At 39.6% G+C, this 19980-nt stretch overlaps 1 protein-coding gene across 1 annotated transcript in view; it reads left to right on the forward strand.

Moving 5' to 3' along the window:
* Positions 1-19980, forward strand: part of LOC122316608 (seipin-1) — a 37073-nt gene that overhangs the window by 879 nt on the left and 16214 nt on the right. The gene's annotated exons all lie outside the window — the stretch shown is intronic.

Raw genomic sequence — 19980 nt, forward strand, 5'->3', positions numbered from 1 at the left:
CTGGATGGATCGGAGAGTTACTCCTTGTTATTCAAAATTGGCTTTGGCTTGCTTCCTGTGCCAAAATAACAGGAAATCTCCTGTTAAAGAATTAACGGCTATGATCGGCTACTAACAAGCAATCCTACCATTCAAATTCTTTCTTATTTTCTTTTCACTACATCTGCACTTACGCTCATTTCGGTCTATTCAAAATCTTCCAAATTGTCACTTAATAATTTTCATATATGAAGTGCCCAACATATTTCATTCCCCTCTAACATTAAAAATAATATTTTCCATGTGAAAACAAATTATATTACTCTCATTTGAGATTTATTTGAAAAATTATATTTTTAATTTTAAAACTCTTTTTTTTTTTTAAAAAATATGTGAAATTTATACACTCTAAAATATACCTAACATTACTTATATAAATGTTTTGTCAAAATTTTCTTAAAAATAAGTTTAAAGATATCAATGAGATGTACTTGCATTTGTTAGGTTATTTATTACGTGCTGGTATAAAATATATTATTTATTATAAATATTATAAAATCAAAATATATAAATATTATAAAAGTAAAAGATATAAATATATTTATTACAAGTTATTATATTTAGATCTGGCTTGCCTCCTAATGAATAAATATGCAAGCCAAACCCTTATATTTAATGAATAAATATGTTTAATGAATAAATATTTAGAAATGTTTAAATATGTTGGACATATAAGAGATAAAAGTTATTAAATAGCTGGATTATTAACAAATAATCATTAATTCTTTAACAGGAAATGTCCTGTTATTTTGGCACAAGATGCAAGCCAAACCCCTCAAAATCATGTTTCTACTTTATAGTCATAGACTCCAAAGTTTTCAGATGACACGTATAACTCACTGTTTCAGATCAACTATTCTAATAAGATTAATCTAAACACCACAAAAATCCCAAATTTAACATCAACCTTCCAAGGTACCAAGTCAACAAAGCAAAACAAAACTATGGAATAAAATCTCCAATAACCATGATTCCATCTTTGTACTTAATCCACTATCCTCAGCTTAGCCTTGCTCACAATTTATATTCTTGATTCTTTGCTGAACTATCCACATCATCTGAAAAATATTTGAAGATAGGGGGTAAGTTACCAACAACTTAGTAAGCAAAGTGATGTAATATAATGGTAGAACAAGGAAAGGAAACTGACTAGCAGCAGAACAGAAAAGAAAATAAACCAGAAAATAAGAGAAGAATAAGAAAGCAAACAGAAAGGGGTTGGAAGGGTGGCCACCGCAGCAAGCATTCTTTTCTCTCCAAAAACTAACTCTTAGATGTTTCATTATAGCATCTTTATAGCAAAATAACACAATCCCTACGTAAACCCTAAAAGTCTATGGGCTAAAGCCCAAGCCCATTAATACAATTCAAATAAAATAACTAAAGCATTAGTAAAACAACCAAAATGACAAAATAATAGATGTCCTCATCAACTCTCCAGGGGTGGGAGAAAAACTCGACTCAATTGAGTTGACAAATTACAATAAGTTGTAGTCAATCACCCAATCATAAGCTAAGTGGTTGAGCAAGCTTCTTCCGATGCCCATAAACACGTGTGAGTAGAGGCCTGAATCTGGTGTCTCCACCAACTCCCCCAGGAAGGGTGGACGGGGATTCGGGCAAGGAAGATCTTGCTGACTCCGATAAAGCTCCAATAAGTCTGGGTCAAGCTGCTGGAGTGTCTCTATGAGAATCCACGTATAGTCAGAATCGGGTCTATCTACCCAACGAGCAAGGAAACGCTAAACCTCTCCCTCATTGGTCAACACAACTTGTTCATCTAGAATAGCATCAATTTTATCTTTGTGTGCTGTGATAGATGGTATTGGAGTAGGAGTGGCAAGAGGTTCAGGATCAAGGTCTAAAGAGGGAGGTAGAAGAGAATAATTGGAGGGATTGAAATGGCCTTTGTAAGCAACCAAGTCCTCAACATTGAAAATAGAGTGGCAACCAAAATGTGATGGAAGATCAATGACATATGCATTTGGACCAACTCGCTTTAAAATCTTAAAAGGACCAGCACTATGGGCCTGCAATTTGGAAGCAAGTCCAAGTGGACGCTGTTTTGGTCTAATATAAATCATAACATAATCCCCAATATTAAATTTAACATGTCATTTATGTAAATCAGCTTGAAGTTTACATGATGCATTACTAGTTTCAAGTTGTTTATTGATCTCAATATGCAAGTCATGAAGGTGTTGTACAAATGCCTTAGCTGACACAGACACACTAGCTAGGATGTGGGGACATAGGAATAAGGTCTAAAGGCTTCCTAGGCTTATAGCCATGAACAACTTCAAAGGGACCATACATAAAGACCAATTCACAGAACTGTTATATGCAATTTGAGCTGTAGGGAGGATCAAATCCCAATTTCGAATATTTTCCTAGACCAAACATTTTAATAAATTGCCAAGACTACAGTTAACAACTTTAGTTTGGCCATCCGTCTGAGAGTGGTAAGCGGTGGAGAATTTCAATTTAGTGACAACCATATGCCATAGGGTTCTCTAGAAATGACTAGTGAAACGAACATCCCTATCTGAAAGAATAGTCTTAGGAAGACCATACAACTTGACAATCTCATTGAAGTACAACCTAGAGAGCTTAGATGCATCCGAAGTTTGGCTACAAGGGATAAAGTTAGCCATTTTCGAGAAATGGTCCACTACAACAAAAATAGAGTCATGCTTCTTTGGAGTGCGTGGAGTCCTAACACAAAATCCATACTGACGTCCTGCCAAGGACAACTAGGAACAAGAAGGGGTGTGTAGAGTGTTTTGTCACTTTTGTTTGGCCAACTTAATAGGAATGAAATGAACACAATCATAGTTGTGCATTAGTCAAGGATATCAACATATGATCACAACAACGCTCAGGAATATTCTCAGCAATCCTCTCTAGTCAACTAATGTGTATCTATAGAAGTAAATCGCGTGTATTAAGTTCTCTGCTAGCTGTATATTTTTTGTATAGAAATCTTTCCTTTTATGTAGTCTTTTCATAGATAGACACCAGATTGTATATTGATATATATATATATATATATATATATATATTTATGAATGCAATCACACTCTTTATCTCAGCTTGTGAGATAGTGTTTCTTAAAATAATTACACAACTGACAAGTGTTACAAGTACTAACTATCTTAGCCACATCTTTCTGTAAGCTAGGCCAATAGAATTGACGTTCAATCTCCTCTATGGTCTTACCACATCCAAAATGTCTAACCAAGCCTCCGACAGGAATTTCCCAAACTATAAAGTCTCGAACTAAAGCCTAAGGGACGCACAACTTATTGGATCTAAAAAGGTAACCAGCCCCAAGATGAAAACCATCAGTGACCCGACGGCCCATTTTGCAATGCGAGAAAAATATTCCTAAAATCAAGACAAAACTCATATTCTTCTTTAAGTCTGTCAAAACCTATAATCTTGACATTCATGATAGACAAAAGAGAGATGGAGCAGCTCAAAGCACCAATTGCTTGGTTCTAAACACCTTTCCTATGTTTCAAAACAAAGGAATAAGTATGCAAATATTCAATTCAACGGCCATGCCTAGAATTCAACTTTTTATGGGAGTTAAGGTAGCAAAGGGCCTCATGGTTCAAATAAAGAGCAAACTCCTGGGGCAACAAATAATGGCTCAGAATGGGTGCGTGGTGGTACAAAGCAGTGGTTGGGTGACTTGGGTGGAACGTCTATGCATGGTGAGGAAGAGAAACTATGCTCTGTTTTTAGTGACTATAATAGGGGTCTATTTAGGCATGGGTATGGTTTTCGTTTGAGGACACGGAGGGGTTGTGGCTAGCAAAAGGAGTGTTTGACGCTACTCAGGCCTTGGAATTTGTTGGCAATAGGCTTCACTAATGGCAATAGTGTTGGCCGTTGAGTATTGCTGAGTGAAGAATCGCAAGGAGGGGAGAGAGAGAGAGAGAGAGAGAGAGAGAGAGAGAGAGAGAGAGAGAGAGAGAGAGAGAGAAGGATAGAGATGTTGAAAAGTTAAATTTTGATGTTAGAAGAACTGTTATAGATGTGGGAGGTTTGTATTGGGGTGGAGAGATTTTTGGGGAGAAAAGAAACAGTCGAATTGAATGTGGGTTCAGGGAAGAAGAAACTAAAAGGAGGGGGAGTCTTAACTGAAAACGATGTTGTGCGGGTCTTCTAGGCTAGGCTCTTTCTAATCAAACAGGACCTTAATCCTCATGTCTAAATTAAATTCATCATCTAATGCTATCTCAGGCTTAGAATTTATTGGTCAATTGCTAATTGTTTAGGGCTTTAGATAATCCATAAATATTAAATGGACTTGGGTGTTATATTTCTGGTGTTTGCGATACAACAATTCTGATCACATCATTTTCAAATCTTTGTTGATTTCTTTTCGTCCTCTTCTCTCTCAACCCCTAGCTAACTTCAATCTCTCTGTGTCTGTTTTAGGTCATTGTTTATATATAGAAATTTCTATTATATAAAACTTTGACAGTGTAGCTCATGATAATATAAATAATATATTAGGCTACAGCCTTCCCGAAAAATCCTTGACCCTCACTCAAATAATAACTTATGAAATATTGGTACTCTATAGATAGAACAACATGGCCCAAAAAAAAAGGGAGAAAAAGGCTACTATTTTTCTATGAATTTATTCTTTTATGGCTCAACAATGAGAAGCAAGTATCCATGAAATTGTGAGATCTCTCAACTCATTTGATGTATATTCCAGAACAATAATGATGATTTTGTTTTGTATACTTTGAAAGAAAAAATGTACTCTTAAACATTATATCATTTCTATACCGGTTTCCTAATGTTACTTAGAGATGTGGCACATGATATTGCTAGAATGTCAAATTTGGAACTTTGGCAGGCAAAATGATGATAATGGGCTAAAACCAACAATAGGCACTAGTGATGATATTTTTCACAACCAACTAGATCTAATCAATGACTGGCAAAAAGGAACAAAAAGATGGGGAGAGACCTTGATAGGTCTAATGCACCTTCGATGTCTAAGTCAGGAAGGGGTATATATATATATATATTAATAGAAAAGGAGAATTTCTTTATCGTACTAATTCATTGGTAAAGGCCCTTTATATAGGGGTGAATTTTTGTTTAATAAGGATAGTTAACTTTTTCCAAAATTTGGGGTCTCGACTGCCTGCTTTTAAGGATAAGATAGCCCATGGAAAGAGTTTATTATTCACAATCAGAACAGATCCGGAATCAGAAAGTCATGGCAAAGGTTTTTATATTATATCAATAGAGTGCTAAAGATACTCACAGCAGATTCAAAACATTTTCATATCACATGAACAAAGTTTTCCAGATTTCATGTTTACTCATTTTCACATTTCATAAACATGTCAAAATGTTTATGTCTCCACCAGTCATGTTAGAAAATATTTTCATCTTTCATATAGATTTCATGAGCAATTCAGAAATACATAACTGAGGTTGTTTTTCATATTTTCTTTTGAAAACATTTCATGCACATTTTTTATATCAACCTCAGTTCACTTTTCTTTTTATGCAAAGTCTAACATAGGAACCCCGCTTACCTAGACTTTTTAGTTTCTCAAAATTTTTCCACAATAATGCCAAATTAATATCAATTGTCACCTATAGAAAATCAGATAATATGAATAAATCTCCAATTCACCTATAGAAAATCAGATAATATGAATAAATCTCCAATTGTACACGTAACTTATATTTGCACCTAAAATACTTAATTTAATTCCTCAAAACCTAAAATTCTCTTAACTTTGAAATACCATAATTTTCTAAATTCCTCAATATCCACTTAATAAATATTCCACTAAAACAACAACAATATCTTAACAAAATAAGCCCACAACACCTTAAAGCATCATAACAACCTTTTGAAATAAAACCTACCCTTAGCATAGAATAAATTCAACCTGAGTTAAGCCCAACATAAGATCAAAATGTCTTTAATAATAGACCCATCCCAATCCAAAAGCATTAGAGTTTTCAATAATTGAACTTAAGGGTAAGATCATAAATTTACTAACTCTTGCATGTAACCTAATAGCAACACAACATAATAAAGACATTTCTAAAGCTAAAGAGTTGAGCTACGGTAGCACATACCCAAGGAAGAACAAAGAGACAGTGGCACCGTAGGAAAGGTGTGATGGAGCTAATCTATGTGCGACGATAGTGCTATCAAGCAAGTGGCTATGCAATAGATAGAGAAAGAGAGAGAGTGGACTGAGAGAGAGACTGAGAGATGAGCAAGAGAAAAATATAAATTTTCATCACGTTGAAAGGGAGAAGGAAACTCACCGTGCAACATTCGGGGTGACGTGCAGTGCTCGGTGATTCATTTAAGACAATGTGGAGATGCAGCGACGATCTCAATGGTGGCATGGGTTTCTTGGATAAAGGTCCCTAATGAAAAGGATGTGATTGTCACTCTTTCCCTACGGGAACAAAATCATGTGGAGAGAGTTTACTCTTGGGTCGAGCACAACCATAAGTCTGTTTGGATGTAGGTCGTCCTGACAAGGGCCTATAATGATAGTTTTTTTTGTGATGCTCGACCGCTCTCACTTTAGTAGTCGTAACCTGCCGAAGGAAACTAATGATTCCCGGGGCAAGAAAAGGGTCTTTGTTACCCCACTAGCGAAAGAAGGGAAGCAATCTCACCGTGAGGCTAGGGAGGTGGATAAACCTTCACCTTGCGAATCTCCTATTTGAGAGGGCTCTTTAGACTCTTAACGGTTTGGGTGACTTGATAGGGCAATCCTTCTCCAACCTAGCCACCACCCTAGATTTTGAAGTTCCTTTGTAGGTGATCGACTCTACCCAATCACCCTCCTTTGTTTCACCACCGACCCAACCAATCACATTGGAGTTGGTTGACAGAAGATGTAGACATTGACTCTACTCTTACCTGAGGTCTTCTAGATTTTTCTACAGGTCTTGGTGATACGACATTGCCAGATGGGGTCAAGGTCCGGGTTTCGACCTACAAGGTCCTAGTCGGTGTTGGCCCAGAGATTGGGGAAAGGGAGACTACCCCAGGTTCCCTTCCCTCGACTACGTTCGGTGGTGAAACCCCAGTGATTCCACCCAAGTTGGAGCTAAGGAGGGGCCGAGTTTCGATCCCTTCCTCACCCTGTAGTACCTCTTTAGGGGGCGAAGACAGGGTTTTTTCACTTCCCCTTTAATGCGACCGATGCTTATGTAATGCACTCATCCCCTATGGTTAAAGTTGAGGCCATAGCTCTTGAGAGCCTTACACGTCGAGGTCGAGGCCATGGTTCCTAAGAGCAGCCCTAGACCTTGCTTTCTAGGATCTTTTTTAGACTTGAGCCCCTTGCCTTGAGGATACAAGGGCACTGGTCCAGCTTGGGCCTCACATGGGGCAAGACCTTTAGAGAGAGATGACTCTTTTCATTTAATGGCATCCCAACTGAGGGACTACCTTTCGTCGATAAGCAAGTCGTAGAGTTCAACCTTTGTCTCTCTTTTTTGGCTTGGAACTTCGTTTATGTATATGGTTTTGGTAGGGCATGGTGAAACCCCAGTGCTTCCACCCAACTTGAAGCTAAGTGGGGGTCAAGTTTCAATCCCTTTATCACCCTACAATACCTCATTGGTGGGTGACGACAGGGTTTTTTCACTTCCTCTTTCATGCGACTGATGTTTAGGTAATGCACTCATCCCCTATGGTCGAGGTTAAGGCTGTGGCTCTTGAGATCCCTACCGTCGAGGTCAAGGCCATGGTTTCTAAGGGCGGCCCCAGCCCTTGCTTTTTGGGATCTTTCTTTGGCTCACACCCCTTTCCTTGAGGATACAAGGGCACTATTCCACCTTGGGCCTCGCACACAGTGGGACCTTTAGAGAGAGCTGACTTTATTCATTCAATGGCATCCTGATTGAGGGACTACCAGTCCTCGATAAGCAAGTCATAGAGTTCAACCTTTGTCTCCCTTTTGTGGCTTGGACCATCTTTTGTGTATATGGTTTTGGCATGGTGTGGACCAGTTGGAAACTTGGATTGTCAACTTGGAGGATGAAGTACAATCTAGGTAGGTGTAAGGAAATTGAGCGCCTAAAAAACCAAGAAGACTGAATTGGAGGATATCCTCATCGACCATGATGATGGGTATATCCGATCATTGGAGGTCAACTTGACCGAATTGAGGGAAGATGTCATCACCCTCAGCAATGAACTTGACCAGGTGAGGAAGGAGGTTGCTTGCAACCACTTTGAGTTAAGGTGCTCCAAGATGAATGCTCTTCTAGACGAGCAATGGTCTTGCCCTTAGGCAGAGTGAGAGGTTTTGAGGAAGCTCTATGGAGAACAGGCAAATATTGCTGCATAAGCTGTTGAGGTGCACTGTAGCATGGCATTGCACCTGGAGGAGAAGAAAAGGGAGTTAGAAAAGTCATCCTGTCGGCACAAAGCAATGAAAGACGATGATGATGGGGTAAACAAGAAGACGAATTGTCATACTCCTTGTATCGTTGGGTAAGAAGGTTAAAGAATCTGATCTACGCATCAAGAAGCTGGAACTTGAGCTAGCTTATTCTGGCGAGAAGATAGCTCGCCTTTCTCCTCAACTTCTTATGGCTATATCTATTCGCAATTGGGCTTTCGGTTAAGGCTATGCCACCGGTCTAGAGAGGTTGAGAATCTTCTTATTGGTGAACCCTCACATTGACTTGAGGACCCAAAATCTAGGTTCTTTCAAGCTTGATCAAGCTACGTACCAATATGTTGACACTTTTGGGTGCAACACCATGCCTGATGTGTTTACCGTTCTGACTCCTCCAGCTCTTCTAGCCTCATAGCTCCTTTTATTACTGTTTTATTTTTTCATTCTTGGCTACCCCATCCATTTTTGTATAAATCTGATATTTTGAGTAATTGGACACTTTTCCCTTGTGATGGTTGTGCCTTATTATTTTGCTTTGTGTGTTTTGTGTTTGTTTTGATATCCTTAGTGTGTTTTCCGTGTGTTTCTATGGCAAGGATGGTGCAGTCCAGGGAATTGCACACTTTAGAATTTATCCACATTGAGTCTTTGGACTCGGCATTGGTGGTGGAGTGTTGAGAAGTTTGAGGTCTTTGGTCGTTTATCCATAGAAAGTCTTTGGACTCAACATCAGTGTCGAGGGTTGTAGACTCTGAGACTATGGTTCCATATCGCTTTCTCACAGCAAGTATTTGGACTCAACATTAGTGGCCAAGGCTCACAGTGCCTTAGGACTCAACACCCTATTGCTTTCCCACAACGAGTCTTTGGACTCAACATTAATAGTTGAAGGTCACAAAGTTTGAGGAGTCTAGCATCCTATCACTTTCCCACAACTAGTCTTTGGAGACATTACTGGTCGAGGGCCTTTGAGCAAGGAGGTAGTGCGGGAAGAAACTTTATGCATCAACTTTATTCATAGTTCTTCTTTACATAACAAAGAATAATATTTTTTTAGGTGCTCCGCATTCCCTTCTTTAGCGTCCTTTAGGGGATACGTGCTAGGTCACGAGTTGGTGATCACTATAGATGGTTCATCCCAGTGGGGGCCAAGTTTTCCTTCTTCCTTTATGGCAACTTCATTCTCCCTCAAGATTGGGTTGCTGACCTTAAAGGCTCAAGGCCTTACTCTTTGGTTGAAATATCATTTGGCTCTCTATTTGTTAACGGCTTTCGCTTTCGCTTTGTCTTGACATTCATTTAGTAGGGCAAGATGTTCCTATAGTGCTTTATCATTCTGCACTTGGTCAAAATGTTGGTTGCAGTATGTTGGCACTCTTATCTCCCTTGGAGCCACGACCTCGCTCCTGTACGTTAAAGAGAAAGAGGTCTCTCCCATCAGGGTTTACACTATAGTTCTGTATGCTCACAAGATGCTAGGGAGCTCTTCTACCCAATCCCCTTTCTTATTTGTAAGTCTTTTTTTTTTTTAAATCCCAAGAAGGGATTTATTTTTTACTTGCCCTTTGGCTTGGGGGTGCCCCAGGGAAGAATATTTAAACCGAATCCCCAGCTCTGTGCATCACTCCTAATAATGTTTTGAGTCAAACTGTTGTCCATTATCCGAGATGATGCTCTAGGAGATCCCGAACTACACAAGATGGCTTTGCATAGGAACTTGGTGATATTCCTCACTGCCATTGTCGCTAAGGGTTTTGCCTCCACCTAATTGGTAAAGTAGTCTACTACGATGACTATGAACATTACTCTTTCCTTGGTGATAGTTGTCCTATTAGGTCCACCCTCCACTACATGAAAGGCCATGGGCACATTATAGAGGTCAGTTCCTTTGGCGGCCAGTGCGATAATGGGGCGAACACCTAGCACTTCATACATCACTCTACAAATTCTTTCGCATCTTTGAGGGCATGGGTCTAATAGTAGCCTGCTCTCATAATCTCTCTCTCCAAAGCTCTTCCACCTGAGTGGTTGTACGTCCCTTCTTGCACCTCTGTTAAGACTTATTGTGCCTTGATGTTGAAGTGGCAAAATTTGTCTTGCCTTACCCATGTCAACTGCAAGTACTTTAGCTTCTTGCCCTTTACTGCATACACCCCCAACACCTGATTGACAACCACTTTGGAGTCTACCTTCACCTCAACCTTGATTGCCCCTAGTACTTTTGCCATTGAAACTTCCACCACTAAAGCTTCGTATTCGACTTTGTTGTTGGTAGTTTTGAAGGTGAATCTCACCATGTAGTGATGTTCGTGTCCAAAATCATTTACTATGTATACCCCTACTCCCCTGTTGGCACAATAGGATGAGCCATCAATGAATACCTGCTAGGGTTTTTCGATTGGCGTAGTTACTATTTCTTCAAGAAAGCTGATGAATTCGTTGATAAAGTCTACTAGGGCTTACCCCTTTGTTGCCTATCTCTAGAGGTAATCGATGTCAAATTTGCTTAACTCGATCGCCCAACTCACTAAGTGTCCTGAGGCATCAGGTTTCTATAGTATCTTCTTAACATGGACTTTCGTTAAGACCTTAATTGGGTGAGCTTAGAAATAAAGTCACAACCACCTTGCCGCTGTCACTAGTGCGAAGGTTAGCATCTTCATTCACAGGTACCTCAACTCTGCTCCCCTTAGGGCACAACTTGTGTAGTACATCAGCTTCTAAACCTAACCCTCTTGTTTGATGAGGGCCGTTAACACAGCATGACGAGAGACTACTAGGTATATGTAGAGCGTGTCTCCTTATTCATGTTGGCTTAACAATAGAGGGTTGGATAGGCATTGCTTCAGCGCTTGGAAAGGCTTGTCACAATCATCGTTTCACGGATGTTCTTTGTGAGGGGGAACCTTGACGTCCATCATGTGAGGAGGGACCTCAACATTCACAATGTGGATGTCTGCTCCCCCCAACCTCAATTCCTAGAAGTAGCACTCTTGCACTAGGGCTTGCTAGCCTTGGACTTTTCCAACTCTTGCCTCTGTCAAGAATTTCATCTTCATGTGATAGGTGGATGTGATTGCTTTGAGGTTGTTTAAGAATGGTCATCCCAATATGGAATTGTAGGATGAGGGGGCCTTGATGACAAGAAAGTCAGTCATATCGGTTGCTGTTTGGGTTCCCTTTCCAGTTGCGACAGGTAGAGCAATCATGCCCAATAGTTGCTCTACATCTTTGGAGAATCCTTTCAATGGAGCAAGCGGTGACCATAGCTTGTTGGGGTCAACGCCCACTTTGATGAAGGTGCCCCAAAAGACGATGTTAGCTGAGCTTTTGTTATCAATCTATTCGCTGGGTGGTGTAGTTGGCAACCAATCTTTCCAGTTGTGACAGGTAGAGTAATCATGCCCAATAGTTGCTCTACGTCTTTGGAGAATCCTTTCAATGGAGTGGGCGGCGACCATAGCTTGTTGAGGTCAACGCCCATTTTGATTAAGGTGCCCCAAAAGACGATGTTAACTGAGCTTTTGTTATCAATCTATTCGCTGGGTGGTGTAGTTGGCAACCAATAGTGTTATCATCAACGCGTTTCATGTAGATACAAAACCCATTCGCTATCTTCTTCCCCAAAAGAAATATTCTCTGTGCTCCCTGGCCTCGCCTATTTTTTGGGTCTCTTGGTTGCGTACAACTCCTTGTATCTTGCTCTGCGGGCATGGGCTTTCCTATTGGATGCAGAAGCCCTCCGCTAGCTAATCCTCCCACTATAGTATGTATCTTGCCTAGTGGTGCTCCGTTATGGTTTGAATCATGGGGAGGGGCATCTCGGCCAATCCCCCTCTACAACCGTTGTCCTCTTGGGCTTCTACTTCACTTGTTATCTTGATCTCAATCCATTCATGATCTCAGCACTTATTCTTAAAGCCTCAAGTGTTTCGCAATCAAACATTCCATTTTCCCACTTCCCCTTAGCTTCTCAACTCGCCTCTTTAGTGTGAATCAGTCTTCTGTACAGTGGGTATCATTCCAGTGATACGTGCAGAAACATCATCCTTTTCTTGCTTTGCTTCCTTTCCATTTGATCTATTATATCGATCATATGATCATACGTTCAGGTTGTTGTGAGTGGACCTCAGGTCACGTTCCCTTGGTGGTGCTCACTTTCCTGCCCTCTATCGGTATAGCTTCGGCTAGTCTTCTTTGATGCTATTCATCCATTGGACCTTTGAAAGTCCTTGCCCTCTTCTTTCATCTCTTCTTTCTGCGGCGCTATCAAGGCTTGCAGTGCCTTTGGCGTTGACATAATCGTCGATCTTATCCATGAATTCTCTTAGAGTCGATAGAGTCCATCGTGCTTGTTCTACCATAAATAGACTTTGGGGCCACACCCTTCCTAGAAGGGCTACAAGCATAATCTTCTCGTCTTGGGTGTTGATAGTCAACTTGTTACACCTGTCCTTGTGGTGGGTCCTCTAGAAAATAATTTTAAGAAAATAGAAAATACTGTAATAGTTTAAAGAAAATACTTTCTCATACTTATTGCAAGATGAGACATGCCTTGGGAAGTCGTTAGCCTAGATTTTTCCCTCTTTCTTCAATTCTCTTTCAAAAGTTTTCTTTCATGTAAAATGTTTTCTTTCTTTTATTTTGAAAAAGTTTTATAGTCTTTTGTAACTTGGATTTTGCTCTGATACCACTCTGTAACAACTGTCCTTATGGTGGGTCCTTTAGAAAATGATTTTAAGAAATAGATGAGAATTACGGTTCCTTTTAAATTTTTTTTTTTCTTTCATGCCAGGCTATAAAAGACTCTATGTTTATAGATAAAACTTATTTTCTTAATTAAAAAGGTTACTATGAAAAACATTAAAATTTGATAATTAAAGTCTCTCCTACAAAATAACATGTCTAGGCTTTTGTGCTCTTCCCCTTAGGCTGTGTCTGTCCTAACGTGTCATGCTCATCTTGTCCCTAAGAGGACACATATAAAAACTAAAATGAGTTGATGACTTGTAAGCATTACTTCATACAGTTAAAATATAACAATATAGATTTTCAATCATGCATTCATCACTCCATATATATCTTACATATCATGCATAGACATTCAATTCGTTTGGAAACGTTGCGAGGTGGGTTTTTCTTTAAACATGTTTTCTTCTCGTAAAACAGTTCCCCACACCTCGCTGCCTTCATTTCTTAAAGAGTTTTTTCATGCATACATATTTTCATACATACATGCATTCTTTCTTAATAAGCATACATCCTTTCTTATCGCTTTTATTAGCCGTTACGTACATATACTTGAAAACTTATGCTTAGTTTTCTTTTTTGTAAAACATGTTTCGTAAAGAAAAGCGTTTCATTTTCATCTTTGTTTAGTTAGAAGACTCTAGAAGAGTATGAATGCAAAACTTACCTGGACTTCATGCCATACTCAATCTATGCAGTCATTCGTGTGCGTGTCAGATGGCAACCTACATGCATACACATAACCTTACATCATTCTCTCTCTAATGCATAAGCAACTATACTAGAAATAGAACTGTGCTTCACTTGGAACACTCTCCATCCATCACTGAGCTCTTACGTGCTATTTACTATGCTAAAACCTTTGGGGTCTTATTCCTTAAAGTGAAACTCTGTAATTCACCTTAGGGTTAAGATACTAAAAATTTCGTCTTATTCTTCTATAAACCACATGTCAACGCATGTCTCAGACTGACTAAGTTAGGCATCCCAATCCTAGACAGCTTACCCATTACTACCTTCATGTATCCTAGCCTGTAGTCAATCCTCATTCCCATCCATACATGCCAAATGACTTTAAGCCAACTCTAAGGCTTAAACATCGTACAACCATATTGAGGACAGATTACCCAATACATATGGTAAACCTATCCAGCACATATGTCTTGCCATAGGAACATGTACCTTATCCCTTTATCGCTAAAGACTACACACAGTCCATTGGTAGCTTGCTTATATGAACAAGCACCATACTCCGATACCAATTTGCTCAGACTCGATCGATAGAACTCTTCCTATTTCCCAGCGCTGTACAAGTTCATCCCGACACTTAAAAAGAGGACTGCATCCACAAATGCACCTCTGTCACATGATGTAGCTTGAGACAAGTCCCAAGTCACGGCACGACGCCTGTCATGTTTCCACTACACTACTCTTACACTTTTCCACCACTTCACACATATTCTCAATATTCTCATCCATTAGTCAACCACAACGTCATCTCATACTACAGGCCACGTCACAGCTATTTCGGGACACTGTTACATAGTTTCTGATGCTACACAATATACTTTACGCTCCTTAACTACGCAATCCAAACCTTCGTGACACGTCGTTTGGTGTATCGCTATACAACACAGAGCACACGCCACGTGTACTCTCTTCACTCTAAGCCACATGTCACACGGTGTGTCGCTACACTACATGGAGTACGCACCAAGTGTACTCCCTTCATACACCACGCTACATCACAACTATGGCATACACCTAATGCCCATACTTCACAACACAGTCCACAACAATACACAATTATGCCCAACACTTCACTACATAGCCATACTTCACAACGAACTCCACAATACTAACAACACAATCTACAGTCCAACCAACCAACATTAATGTAAATAACAAGAGATAAAGGGTTATACCATCGACGGAATAACCTGTACACTGCTTGCTGCCCATCACTGTCAAAGACCGCGTACAGTGGCTATCCACCAAGTAAAATGGTGGTTTGAGCTTAGGAATGGCTAGGTGTGGTCTTGGAAAGTCTCAAGGTGGCCTCATGGTGGTCTGAGGTGGCGGAGCATAGCAGTATCATGCCGTGAACAGTGCATTCGATAGTGTGAGAGTGCATGTGAGAGGTGGGGACTTGGTTGGCAAGGAGGAGTTCAAGGAGGAGCCATGGTGGTCATGTGAGACTGTTGGTGGGGCTAGAACCCACACACGGCTGCATTAAGGCCATCGATAGTGGTGAAGCCGTGTAGGAGACTCATTTATGGGTCATGTGTGTATGTGCCACGGGGAGGGAGAGAGGAGGTGGGTTTGGTGGGGGTTGGTCACTAGTGAGTGGGGGAGGTTGCTAGTGAGGTGCGGCAGCCTAAGCTGCTGCGTACGATAGCGTACGGGGTGAAACCCATGTGGGTTGGCCTTGGCTTCGTGAGGAGTGATCCGAGGGAGGAGAGGGAGCTGGAGGAGGAGGCTATGGAGGGGAAGCCCATGAGGTGGTGAAGTTGTTGGTGGTGCTCAGTGGTCACGTTGGCCGCGTATGGTTGCGCTAGGAAGAGATAAATGGGTTTTCATACCTATTTAGTTGAAGGGAGGAGGAGAGAGAGTGGGTTGTCAGTGGGACACCACGGCCAGTGGGGATGGACTTGTCGGCGAGAGGGAGAGCTGCTGGTGGTGGAGGTGAGGCTAGGTGGTCGGTGGTGGCGTCGACTGGGAGGAGAAGCTGCACGGTGGAGAAGAGAGGCACATCGGGCTGGGCGAGAGAGAGAGAGAGAGAGAGAGAGAGAGAGAGAGGAAATGAAAAATTGAAGAGAAAAAGGTAGGGGCTTGGGTATTAAATCTAGACCCTTCATTTCAAAATCTTCAAAACGATCTAAAGGTAAGTTTAAATACTAAGAGGAATTAAGATAGAATATTATTTTATATAAAGTTTATAAAATAATATTCCTTCATCATTAATTAAAATGATGAAGTGTCATTAATCACTCGAAGAGAATAAAATCATTTAAATTAATTTAGAGTTTTTAGCATAAATTTAAATCTCGTAATATTTTTAAATGACTAATATATTTTAATTTAAAGAATTTTTCACAATTATAATATTTTCGGAGCACTTCAAGAATATTATAATTGTGTTATTTAAAAACAAGTTTAGTCCAATACTACTAGAAATATCACATATAAATATTTTCAGAATATTTAAAATATTTGTAAGCTTTTAAAATACTGAGGTTGCTTTAAAATCTGCTTGATATCTTTTAAAACACACCATCTAGGTATGACACATAGAACGAGGCTCATAATTATAGAAAAAAGAAGGAGCGGGTTATTACACAATTTCTCTTTATTGAATCGGGTGAGGTATGCCTCTAGGCTTTCTCCCTCCTGTTGTTTGATGGCCATGAGGTATATTGCAGGTCATCTGCACCTTCTGCTAGCCATAAACTATGTTAGGAATTGTTTGGCCAATTCCTCAAAGCTGTCGATGGATCCTGGTTCTCGCCATGCCTCTTAACATCAATGGGAAGGCCTTGCATGCCACTTCTCCATCAAACCCATGAAGAGTCATGTGTGCCTTGAAGTTTTCCTAGAGGTCAGCCAAGTCTCGTGACCCATCATATAGCTCTGTGTGGAACTTTATATTTTTGTGTGTGTAGGACGATCATTACCTTCAAGCTATAAGGTAAGTCCGTAAGAATGATCCTCCCATCTTGCTAGCCATCTCTTCATATTTGTCGATAAGGTTGCATAGTTCATCATGCAACTTTTTCTTCTATGGTTCCTCAAGATTCGTTCTACTCACACTTTGTAGTTCTCCTTCTGGTTGTTTGCTGTGGTCAGGTGTGGCACCCTCACTGTAGGCTATATTCTTCCATTTCATGCCTCCATTCTCTTGTTGGAGGGTCTCCATCACCTCATTCATCTTTTTCAATTGCTCTTCTATCTCTATAAGCCTCGTCTCCATGTTTGCAGAGGTAGTATCTAGTCATGGGTGGTTTGGGAACATGTCATGGTAGGCATGTAGGAGTCTCATTGACAAGTACCTAAGAAGCTCATTTCTCGTATTTGATAGATGACATCGACTGTTGATGATGTTTTTCACCACTAACTGGATCTGATCAATGACCAGCAAAAAGGAACAAAAGGATGGGGGGAGGTAGATATATATTAATAGAAAAGGGGAATTTGTTTATCTTACCTAAATTCATTGGTAAAGGTCCTTTATATAGGGGTGAATTGCTGTTTGATAAGGATAGTTAATTTTTTCCCAAATTCTGAGGTCTCGATTGCCAGATTCTTAGGATGTGATAGCCGAAGGAAAGGGTTGACATATCGTGGACTTCTATTTTGAATATCTCATCGTTTCCTCACGGACAGAGATCTTCTATCAGAGTTAGTTACCATAGTGATCTTATTAGGGGCGATAAGATCTTGTTAGGTAGTAAACATATTGTATTCCCGTAGGTGCATTGGCCCGTAGGGCATATTACATGGGCCTTTTACTTTGTATCATTGGGCCTGTTTACTAGGGATTTAAATGATCCTCCAGGCACAAAATATGACCTTGGTCAACTAAAGATAGCAAAAATGGGTGCGAAAAAGAACAAGTTGGTTAATGAAGAACTTATTGAATAAAGATGTTCAAAAGGTATTGATTGGAGACAAAATGTGGATGAACGAAGATGAAAATCTGTTAATAAAGGTATATAACCTTATTATGGATGGAACAAACTAAAATATTCTATCTATTAGCCGCTAGGGGATGGTGGGTATGGCTCCCCAAAATGAAAATCCTGCTAGGGGACAGTGGGTGGAATGAACTTAACTTTAAATGAATATGGACGGGTTATGGTGAATTTAACCGTCGGAGTTTTACCCTTAGCAAGATGGACAGGCAAGGTGAATTTAATTTTAAACGTATGCAGATAGATTATAGGTAGCCGCACACCCCCACCCCACCTCCCAAAAGTTTTATGCGCTAGCATCTAATCCTAGCATCTTAGTCTTTTAACCCTAGATCATTTCTTCCCACTTCTCAGTGAATTCTCTGGAACTTCTTCCTATTCTCCATTTACATCTTCTTCTACTCATTTGTTGTTCTTTTTCTAGACCCATAGGGTTGCGAACCAGAGATTCACACCGTGGGCTTGTGTAAGAACAGGGACCCGAATCACGAATTAGGGTTTTTGGGCTCATGCAAAAATTTGCTCATGTAGAGGGTCCACTTTTGGGGTTTTATTTTTTTGGTTTCGAGATTGTTGAGGTTTAATATGATTTTTTTATGGTTGTGGTGAGACTTTTTGGTTGATAGACTATCCTTTTGTGAATTCTTGTTGTTGGATGGGGTGGTGGTGGTGGTGCCAATCTACTTGGCACGTTCGGTAGGGATGGGATTGGTCCAAAAAATGCCACCTCATCTAGGTGGGAGTGTGGTGTGGGAAAGGTGGCTACATATTTGCATGTGCTCTCATAGGACTTAAATCTCTTACTATGGGATATGCATCCCAAGGACTATATCCAACATCATTGATCTGGTATTGCATTGTTTAATAATCAAACCTAGTATTGATCTCAGAACCTAAACATCTTGGTTAGTCTTTTAATTATAAAAAATTCACCAACATTCTCACCATTACTCCATCAACTTGTTATAGGGACTTCCCCAGAGCAATGACATTTGCACGAGCATAATACTTGTTATGATAAATATACTTAAAGGAACATCATTTGTAATTACAATTTAATGAGTGACGGAATAACGATAAAATTTTTCAATTTTAATTATTTTCAGTTATCTAAATGATTAGTGAACAAATGTCGTGATGAAAGTAATTAAACATCATAGAAACAAATATAATTTCAACAATCAGTCATAAATCTAAACAAAATCAACAAGAAAATGGTTAGTTAATTTCATAATATAATAATGAATAAATAATCTACAATTGTTTTTTATATAACTAGTATAGTTCTCACTTACCTTGATCAATCAATTTTAATTGTTGAGTATGTTTCTCTTTTTATTTTTCTCTCTTTTCCTTGCCTACCGTTGCACTTTTCTTTTTCTTTCCTCACCTACTCTCATTGGCACTTTTTACCTCTGCTTTTTGCTGACTTCACACCTCACCTTTAGCTCTCTCACACGTTACTACTCATAAGTTAACATCGTTCCCCTTACTTATAGTGCTAGGAGTGTTTTTGCTAAGTAAGAGTGAAATCAGTTAACAAGGCTTATCCACTTTTACTCTAGTGCCTAGTTTGACACCTTAGGTTAGGCAACAATCTCGGTGTTGCTTTTTTTGTTATTTTCTCCAAACTCACTTTCTCTTCATGTTCTCCATCATTCCAAATTATCTAGAGTCTCTGTATGCAACAAAAGTTTTTGTCATTAACAATCTTTAGTTTCGGAGTAAGTATGCCCTGCAATTCCGAGTGGTTATGTTCAGTATTCTTAAGCGAGAATATATGCTTGGTATTTTTGGTAAGTATGCTAATCATTTTTAGTAGATATGCTTGGTATTTAAGAGCTTTGTATCTCCAAATAAGTATTTTGAGCATGTTTGAATTTTCTGTGCTTGTGCCAAAATGTTGGCCTTTCCGCACTAGTTTGCTCAGTAATTCTGAGCTTATTAGCATCTTCCGAGCATGTATGCCGAGCAAGTAGCTGAATATATTATTGTATATTTAAATATATGTTATTAGTTCCAAAATAATATTTAGATGTAGATCTATATTTGAATCGATTTGATTGGCGCTTACA

This window comes from Carya illinoinensis, chromosome 7 (genome assembly GCF_018687715.1).
Source record: "Carya illinoinensis cultivar Pawnee chromosome 7, C.illinoinensisPawnee_v1, whole genome shotgun sequence".
NCBI lineage: Eukaryota > Viridiplantae > Streptophyta > Magnoliopsida > Fagales > Juglandaceae > Carya > Carya illinoinensis.